Raw genomic sequence first — 10,180 nt, 5'->3', positions numbered from 1 at the left:
AGGAAGCAAAAAGCATGTGAGAAAGGAGCCTGGGAACCACAATATCCTTCAAGAGCACATCCCAACAACCCCAGTACCTCCATGAGGCTCTTCGTCTTAAAGGGTCCACCACCCCCTGGGACCTTTAGTGGACCCTTAGTGGACAGTGAGCACCCACACTTGAGCGTCCCACCCCAGACTCAATGCTATCCTTACTACATAAGAGGTCAGCTCACACACTGGTGCCTGGAGGAGGGACGTCGCCTCATTACAGTCTTCTAACGGCATCCGCTAAACTTTTAGAAGGTCAGAAGAGGTGGTCATTGAATCCGTCACACGATAAAGAGCAGCCCCATTAAAGTGGGTCGAGGAGCGCCACAAACTCAGTCCACTGTGCGTTTAAGACGATGACCACGGTCGCTGAACTGTGAAAGGATTCAGGGGGGAATGAGAGTGTGTTTAGCATCTCTTCCTGGAACTTGGGAATCTCATGACCAAAGGAAAGTAGGCCCTGGAGCATGACGGACGCCCAGGTTGTGGGGTTAGGTCAACGGATCCATGGTTCTAACACTTTCTGAGAAGAGAAAATCCTGGAGGAGAAGATCAGAGATGAGAAACTGATGTGACTCCATTTTTGAAAATAAATAAATAACAGCAGCTTCTACCTCAAGGCCTGTCCAAGGAAGGGGGCGGAGAGGTTGACCCTTGACCTTGGAAAAACCCACAGAGCCTTTCTAGGCACATACCCACCTGCTCAGGTGTTTGTCTGCAAATAAAGGTGTCCCTGACTCAGTCAGGCTAGGTGAGGACCCGTAGCAACCCCCTAGCAACCTCCAATCAGCACGAGACAGGGAAATACCTGGGATGCCAGATGACCCCCCAGTAGTTTATGGTGGTTGGTAACATGTTGGGAAACCATGTAGTTCAGCACGGACACCCCTTGTGGCCTAGACCAATCAGTTCAAAGGAATCCCCCTCTGTACTAACCCCTGATCCAACTTGTTCCCGCCAGTGACTGTGCTCATCAGTGTTAAGAGCTGTTGTGTGACTTTCCTGCGGTATGGAATGATCTGCTGTGTGATGTTGTGACACATAGAGTATCCCCCAAAACCTATGAAATCTCACTGAACAAAGGACCGGGGCTCACTCCCTGGGACCGCTGCGTGGGAAACAGTTGTGAGTCCAGGCTCGAGCTTGCAATAAAGACTCTTGTGTGATCACATCGGATTCTTCTCCTGGAGGTCTCCTGGGGTCCCACGAATCCGGCATTACAGAGACACTAAGTTTCTCTGTGGCTTTGCCCATGGAGCTTGTTCATGTAAAACCAAGATTCACGTGTATTTAGTAATCAGTGGGATACTTATGCACTCAGAGAGTTCAAGGTCTCCAGTGTGGTTTATCATCATCCACACAGAGAATGACCAAGATGGACCAGGAATACAGACAGAGCAGAAGGGTTGTCAAAACCAGCTACCCCTCCTCTGAGTGAGGAGGGGTCCTTGGAGAATAGTCATATTTAAAGGATAGAAAGAGGCTGAAGATCCTGTGAATGATATGGAGAAATAAGACGCAGAAGAAATCAGGCGTCGGGTCAGAAAGATGGCAGAGAGGAGTGTAAGCACAGATCAGCATGGCCAAGGACATCCATAAGTAAGAATTGAAGAGGATCCATTAAATTTGGTGGCAAAACATTTGAGGGGACATCTCCCAGTGTCCATCCCCGCCAACCAGAAAGTGCCATTAGATACTTTAGGATTAAAAACCTGATAGTTGCTGGGCGCAGAAGCACATGCCTGTAATCCCAGTGGCTCAGGAGGCTGAGGCAGGAGGATCTCGAATTCAAAGCCAGCCTCAGCAATGGTGAGGCTCTAGGCAATTCAGTGAGACCTTGTCTCTAAATAAAATACAAAATAGGGCTGGGGATGGGGCTCAGTGGTCAAGTGCCCCTGAGTTCAATCCCCAGTACTAAAAAAAAAAAAAAAATAGTTGCTGATTTATCAGTGAAAGGGGGAAAGAGAAAGGAGCATCTAAGTCGTGTGTTCTTTTAATAAACATAAATGGGGGAAAAAAAGCCAAAGAAAAGATAAAGACTAAAGGAAGCAACTTGTGGAGGAGGGAGGGGCTCGGGCAACGTGGCAAACACTCATTTCTCCCACCAGCAGCCAGTCCCCCAACCTCTGCTCACCACCCTGTTTCTGGCTAAAAGATCCCCAACTTTGATCAGAACAGGAGTGAGCCCCACCACGAGGGCCAGTCCTCCTCCAGCTCTCAGAGTGAGAAGAATTTTATTTTTTTATTTTTATTTTTTTAACAATCCTAATTGGCTTCATTTTACATTTTAAAATCAGGTAACACTTCATTCCATAAAAACAGAATCAGTTTTCCTATGAGCCAAGCACTCGTCAAAAATAATTCGATGAGTTAACATCAGATTATTTGTTTTACTGACACAGAATAAGGACAAGGGAACTTCACTATTTCGCCAGTTGAGGATGGCTCTTCTCCCCCCAGTCCAGATTTCTCTGGGAGGACCAGATGGGTCAGCTGGGTTTGATGGACTCCATGTTGTATTTTTTTCCCCTGGAATATTGTCTCTGTTGAAAAACTGGCTTCACAAAGAAGGTGGCAGCAGGAAAATTTCAGAATCCAAAGCCTAAAAATAAGTCTTGGGCGGTGTGGGGTTATTGTCTGTCTCTGGGGGGGATCATCGGTGTCTGAGGCCTGGGGACAGAGGCAAAGTCCCCAGCCGCCCATCCAGGAGATGTCACTCTCAGTAGCGTCTGGTGTCCTGACCTGTGCTCGCCCAGGATGACGGTGGGTAAGGAGCAGCAGGTCACAGGGGCCCCCTGACCCTCTGGGAGACAGAGCTCTCCCTGGGCAGACCCCAGGGCTGAGGGTCAGCAGCCAGGGGAGAATCAACAACTGTCCCCACCTGTGGTCCCTGAGGTCCTGGGGCAGGGATGCAGGAGGCAGCCAGTGTCACGAGATGTCCCCATCCCCAGCCAGGCTGGGCGCCTGGCTAAGCGAGGAGAAAGATGGTGGCCTGGCCCCTGCGCCTGGTCTCACTTCCTCCCGGCACCACCTGGAAGGGGAGGAAGAGACACCCGGGGGAAGGCCGGGAGGTGAGGCCACCGTCACATTCAAGTTCAGAATGTCACATTCACATTCAAGTGCGACAGCTCAGTCTGCCCCCAACAGGCCCCATACTCAGCTCCCCTTCATGGGCCACGTCCCTTGTGAGAGTCACGCCCTACTCTTTATAGGCACATGGACCCAGAAGTTCCAGGGACATGACCATGTTTAGGCCCCCTGATCTGGAAGTTCCTCATACATCCATGTTTAGGCCCCCGGATCCGGATGTGGAAGTTCCAAAGGTGCACGTCCATGTTTATGCGCCCGAATCCGGAAGTTCCTCGGGTGCAAATCCATGTTTAAGCCCCCGGGTCTGGAAGTGCCTCAGGTGCACGTCCATCTTTGGGCCCTCGGATCCGGAAGTTCCTCAGTCCTCCATGTTTAGGCTGTAGCATCCGGAAGTGCCTCAGGCGCATGTCCATGTTTAGGCCCCCAGAACCAGAAGTTCCTTAGTTGCACGTCCATGTTTAGACTCTAGGATCCGGAAGTGCCTCAGGCCGAGAAGAATTTTAATTTGCTCCTTCTACATCTTCCACCTTCTCGTCGTAAAGTGAACTTGTCATTCAGCAACGACTCCCTCTCTGCTCCCCCAAGGGGAGGTCACAGCTTCCTGCTGAGGTTGAGCTTGGGACTGCAGCTGGTTTTGACCACTGGGTGGGGAGACAGAGGTTTTGCACACGCTTCCCTGACTGGACTTGATGGGAGGTGTGTCCGCCATCTTGGTGAGAAGAGCAGGCCCTTGGAGAGCCATGGTAAACCCAGAGCCCCAGACACCCTGCAGTCCTGGGAGAGAAAGATAAATAGGAGTCGACGTAAGCCCCTGAGACTTGAGAGGGTTTTCTGGGAAAATCGTCATGGTGATAAGTGACAGAGAGAACCTAAACCTTCCCTTTTAACCAAGAGAACAAGATGCATCCAGAGGGGATTCGATGACGCTGACCAAGCGGACTGTCCTTGTGTCCCCTTTTCATTCCATACGTTTGTAGGCACGTAAAACTTTTTTTAAAGTTAGGGAAACAGTTTCATTTAGATTATAGTTTTTTTTTCTTTTGTTAAAAAAAAAAATAGAGGAAGCAATGTTAAAAAAAAAACACAAACTGAGTCAATAAGACAAGAGGTCATTGGTATGGTGATAGCAAAATAAATAAGGGTGAGGAGGCCTGAATGCTTGAAGTTGGAGCCATGTCAGAACGGGAACGGATGGAGTTCACTGAGAAGGGAAGAATGAAACCCACAGGAACAGTCAAGGGCAGGGCAAGTGGTGTCATCTTACCAAAAAGGAAGTAGCTGGGGACCCGTGGGAATCGGAGCTCACTGGTAGAGGTGAAGGCGATGGGTGGGTTTGAGTTCTAGTTCTGAAATACGCTGCCCACTGGGAGCCTCGGTTTCCTCGTCTGGAAAATGGAAGCATCCAACACCCCCCACAGGGATGCAGTAGAGATGCATGCAGCTCACGCCCACTGACGCGCCCAGTCCTGCTCAGGTAAACAGCGGGGCAGGACTTGAGAGGGGCCAGTGGGAGGGACAGGGGTGGGGGGGGTCAATGGAGCTAGTTCATTCATCCAGGGGCCGTCAGGCTGGACACAACCAACTGGCTGAGGGGACTGAATAGAAACAACTGCTAGCTTCATTGTATTTGCCTCTGGCCAGTCCACGGAGGCAGCCCCCTGCCAGGGGGAGCCGGGAGGCAGGCATGAGCAGAGAGGGGTGTGGGGCAGTCAGGAGGGTGGGGAGATTCGCAGGAGCCAGGATCCAGCTTCTGGATGGGGTCAGACCTTCTGTAGACCTTACCTTCTGCTCATTATTGGATGTCATTCTGCCTCCTCCCAGGGGGCCCTGGGTACTTGGCCAGAAAGAGGGTCCTGGCATATGGGGGACCCCTGGGGCTATGGGCTGGATGAAGAGCCGAACCCACAGTTGATCCGGGGGATCCCCAATATCCCAGCCAGTGGAGCAGGACCACTGATAACAGGACTTCTCTGAAACCTGAAATGCAGAAAGGGCCCCCCCCCCCCCCCCCCGAGGTGACAGTGTCAGGACAACCTCCATCTTTGCTGTTCTCTCTTACGGTTTCTGCAAATCAATGATCCCCAAGGATGTTCCTGGAACTGTTAAAGGGCAGGCCATTTGTAAAAGTTCCCCCCCACCACCCCGCCATCACAGTTCTCCTCCCTGGAGGCCGATGCCGGCTCACAGCTTGGACAACCTCAGGACTTTCTGGAAGTGAAAAGTCTCTCCCCTGATGCTCTGAGCTGCCTTGGGAAGCAGCTGACTTCTTTGAAAAGCAGAGCTTCTCACTTACACGGGATTCACTGACACACAAGTCCTCCGATTCCTCCTGGGGATGGCACCGGAGTCTGAGCTTCAGAGACAGACCCGGCGGCGGTAGGTGTGACTCGGTTGTCCAGGGCAAAGGTCTGTCCTGATCCGCAGCCTGGAGCTCAGCCGAGATTTCTAGGCATAATCGACCAAGACCACCCGAGGCAAAAAGCAGGCAAAGCCCAGATGCATGATGGCTGGTCTGATCACCATGCAGCGCCCAAACCCTGGAACCCAGCTTCCTCTGGAGGGCATCGGTAGTTATAATCTAATCTTTTATTTAATCTGCATTATCTTATGAGGTCGACCAAAAAGGCAGTGGTGTTTTTAACATTCTCCTTACGTGGATTGGAAAACGGAGGCCAAGTCTGAGAGCTGATGGGAGTATCTCACACCACGGATTTCAGCTGGTGGACGGTTGTATTCCAGGAGGCACGGAGAGTGTCTGCAGATACTTTGGGTCATCACAACTCAGGTGAGGGCTACCTGCGTCTAGTGGGTAGCAGCCAATGATGCTGCTAAACACCTCACAGCCTTCTACCTGCATCAGAGGACTTTTGACCCTCAAACATCAGGGACCAGGAGCCGTATTGATACCGTGAAGCCCCATATCTTCCCCAGGGTGCGAGTGAAGAAATGTGATCCTTAGCAGAGCAGGGACCAGAGGCCTGGGTTGTGGCTTCCCTTCCTCCTTCCCTTTCTTCCTAGTCCAGGGTAAACTTTCCCAGCTCAATCCAAGATTTACTCAATCAGTGGATGGTCAACATGACCCTGTGGCCAACTGGTCGTCAACAAGACTGTTTGCTCCCTCAGGCCCCGGCTGTTCCCAGCTCATTTTTTTTTTTTTAATTTTTTTCCCCTCTTATTTTCCCTGTTGTTGAAGGGAAACAACAACATCTAGGCTACGTTTAGCTAAATAAATAAATAACAAGGTCTCTCTACTCCCCTGCCCCTTCAGTTTACCAATGCCCATTCCAAGGAGCTGAGCTGTGGTCCTCTCTGGTGGGACAAAGGGTGTTTGGACTCTGAAGGGTTGCAAACACAAGCTTGGAAAAATGTCTGATTCCGTGGTTAAGACCTCAGCCGTGCGAGGCCGGTGGACCAAGTCCTGAACAGACCCGGTGACTCACTTGCACGTGGCCGAGTCACGTAACTTAACTTCTCTGGGCCTCAGTTTCTCCTGTAACTGATCATTCCTGTGTCTACCTTGCAGCATGGTTATGAGGACTCGTTGAGCATGGTTACTCACGGCTGCATTACAAACCGTGCCAAACTCAGTAGCTTTAAAAAGCCCTCCTTTCATTCTAAAACAAGGTTTTTGTGGGTGAAGTATTCGAACATGGCTGCCATGAGAAATCTTTCGACTCCCTGTGGCATCAACTGGCATCTGCTGCGGTCGTCAGCCGGCAGGTGGGCTGTGCTGGAGGCTTCAAGGCTGTTTCATGCTTTAATTAAGTCTTTGCGGGGTTGACTGGGCCTCTTCCCCTCTCCAAGCCACCTCAAGACCCTTTATGTGAGCCTGGCACAGTGGCAGGTACCTGTCATTCCAGCGGCTTGGGAGGCTGAGGCAGGAGGATGGTGAGTTCAAAGCCAGCCTCAGCAAAAGCCAGGCGCTAAGCAACTCAGGGAGACCCTGTCTCTCAATAAAATACAGAATAGGGCTGGGGCTGGGGCTCAGTGGTGGAGTGACCCTGAGGTTCAATCCCCAGTACAAAACAAAACCTTTATGTGGTTTCTCCTTCAGGGCAGGCAGGACATTTGTAAGACATTTATGTCTCCCTGAGATCATAGCAGAAGCTGTCAGTCTTCTTAAAGATTAGTCCAAGGCCAACATGGACTAAGGCCAACAAGTTCCTCTGACTTTGAGAGAAAAGCAGTCTCAGGCCAGCCAAGATCCACAGGGGAGTGGCCGGAAAGGGCCCCCTCCTTGGGCAGTATCTCCTCGGAATTGGATTGAACTAGGGGACACCCGGCTGGTGTCTGCTGCAGAACTGATTGCTTGTTTGCTGATGAGGAGAAATCCCCAGAGTTTGGGGGGGTCACAGAAGTGATCTGTATGTGAGCACAGAGTGGAAGAGATTGAGTTTGAGTTTTTCTCTTATGTCCTTCACACCTGTGAGTGAGATCACGCAGTATTCACCTTCCTACGCCCAAGTAATCACGAGGCCACAGATATCTCTTCCCTACATTTCCTTTACGTGTATATGTAGAAGTGGGATCACTGAGGGACTATTTTCAGTTTTTTGAGGACCTCCGTAATGTTTTCCGTAACAGTTGACTAATGTACATTTGAGCAACAATATATACAAGTTCTCTTTTCTACACACCCTTGCCAAAAACACTTGCAACCTCTCGTTTTCTTGATGATAGCCTTTCCAACAGGTGTGAGGGGATAGCGGCTTGTGGTTTTAATTTGCATTTCTCTGACCTGTTTTCAAATGCCTTATTGTCCATTTACATGTCTTCCGCTTTTGCCACATTTTTATTGGTACGTTATAGTTGTGCACAATGATGGGATTTACATATTTAAACATGCACACAATATAATAAAATAATTTGGCCAATATCATTCCCCAGCACGTACTCCCCTCCTCCCTGCATCCCGCCCCTTGATCCCTTTCCTCTGCTTGATCTCCTTTTGATTTTCATGAGATTCCTCACCCACACCCTTTCTTTTCCTTTTACCTCTCCAGTTTTCACATATGAGAGAAAAAAAATGTATAATCTTGATCTTCTGGGTTTGATTCATTTAGTTTACTGCGATGGTCTCAAGTTCTATCCATTTTCCTGCAAATGCCATGATTTCATTTTTCTTTATGGCTGAATGTAACTCCCTTGTGTATATACACCACATTTTCTTTTTCCATTCATCCATTGATGGACACCTAGACTGGTTCCATGGTTTGGCTGTTGTGAATTGTGCTGCTATAAACATAGGCAGGCACGTGTCACTGTTGTATGCGGACTTTAATTCTTCAGGATAAATACCATGGAGTGGAATAGCTGGGTCGCATGGTGGTTCCATGCCTAGTCTTTTGAGGAACCTCCATACTGATTCCCATGGTGGTTGTACTAATTTACACTCCCACCAACAGTGTAAAAGTGTTCTCTATTCTCAACCCCGCCCCCTCTCTATGTGTCTTCTTTTGTGAAATGTCTATGTAGACAGATATTGCCTATTTTCAATCAGGTTACTTATTCTCTTACTATTGATTTAAGTGCCCTCTATATTTTGGATATTAATCCTTTATTCGATCTATGGTCTGTTAATCTTTTCTCCCATTCATCTCTTCATTTTGTTGATTCTTTGTCTCTGCAGAAGCATTTTAGTTTAGTTTCATCCCATTTGACTTATTTTGGCTTTTTTAAAAAAATATGTTACTTTGAGTAACATATTTTTTAAAAAATCACTGCCTAGACCAAAGTCATGGAGATTTTTCTCTATTTTTTTTTCTTCTATTTTTGACCTTCAGGTCTTACATTTACTTGTATAATCCATCATGAGATCACTTTTATAAACAGGTTGAGATAAAGGACCTGATGTGGATACCCAGCTGTACAGACATTCTTAATTCAAGAGACCATTCTTTCCCCATCATGTGTTGAGGGCATCTTTGTCTAAAAATATGTGACTATCAATGTGTGGACTTATTTCTAGTTTTTCTACTCTGTTCCGTTGGTGTCCATGTCTTCTATGAAGTCCATATCATGCTGGTTTGACTGCTGCAGCTTTGCAGCGTAAGTTGAAGTCCAGGTGATGTGAGATCTCTAGCTTTGTTCCATCTGTTGGGGTTGCTTTGGTTGTTTAGGGGTTTCTGTGGTTGTAATTCCATACAAATTTTAGAATTTCTATGAAAACTGTCACTGAAATTTCGATAAGGATTGTGTTGAATCTGTAGGTCTCTTGAGGTGCTATAAATTTTTTTTTAAATATCAATTCTTCCCATCCATGAACATGGGATATCTTTCTATTTATTTGTGTCTTTCTCGATTTCTTTCATCATGTGAACCTTGTTTCATGGTGTAGAAGTCTTTTTCCTGTCTGGTTCAATTAATTTCTATGTTTTTTTTTTGTTATGGTGATTGGGTATTTTTTGGGGGGAGGTTCTTTTTTAGATAGTTTGTTGTTAATGTTTAAAATGCTACTGAGTTTTGTAGGTTGACTATATATTCTGCAACCTTCCTGAATTTATTGATAAGCTCTGACTTTTTTTTTTTTTTTGGTGGAATCTTTAGGGTTTTTTACATATAAGACATGTCATCTACAAACAGAGATAATTTTATGTCCTCGTTTCTGATTTGGATGCCTTGTATTTATTTTATCTCTTGCCTAATTGCTTTGGCTAGAGCTTCCAGTACCATGTGAAGTAGAAGTGGTGAGAGTAGGAATCCTTGTCTATTCCTAAGCTTAAAGGAAAAGCGTTAATGCATTTTTTTTTCCATTTCATTTAGTTGTCTGTGTTTTCCTGCATCTCACTGAGCTTCTTGAAGATGATTACTTGGAACTGTCTCTCAAGTAATTAAAATATATTAAATTCTTGGTGGTGACTTGAAGGAGCTCCATGATTTTTCTTTGGTGTTCCTGATTCTTAGTCATGTAGCCTTGCGTTAGTGTCTGTGCATAAGAAGGAACAAATACTTCCTCCAATTCTTACAAACTGATTTGGGCTGCTTGGGGTTTTCTACTGCATATCTGGGGGTGAGGAGATTGTCTCTCTTGGGTCATAGTCAAATGCTTTTGGAGCCAAAT

Source organism: Ictidomys tridecemlineatus, chromosome 10 (assembly GCF_052094955.1).
Source record: "Ictidomys tridecemlineatus isolate mIctTri1 chromosome 10, mIctTri1.hap1, whole genome shotgun sequence".
NCBI classification, from domain to species: domain Eukaryota; kingdom Metazoa; phylum Chordata; class Mammalia; order Rodentia; family Sciuridae; genus Ictidomys; species Ictidomys tridecemlineatus.
Note: the sequence above shows the minus strand (reverse complement) of the source record.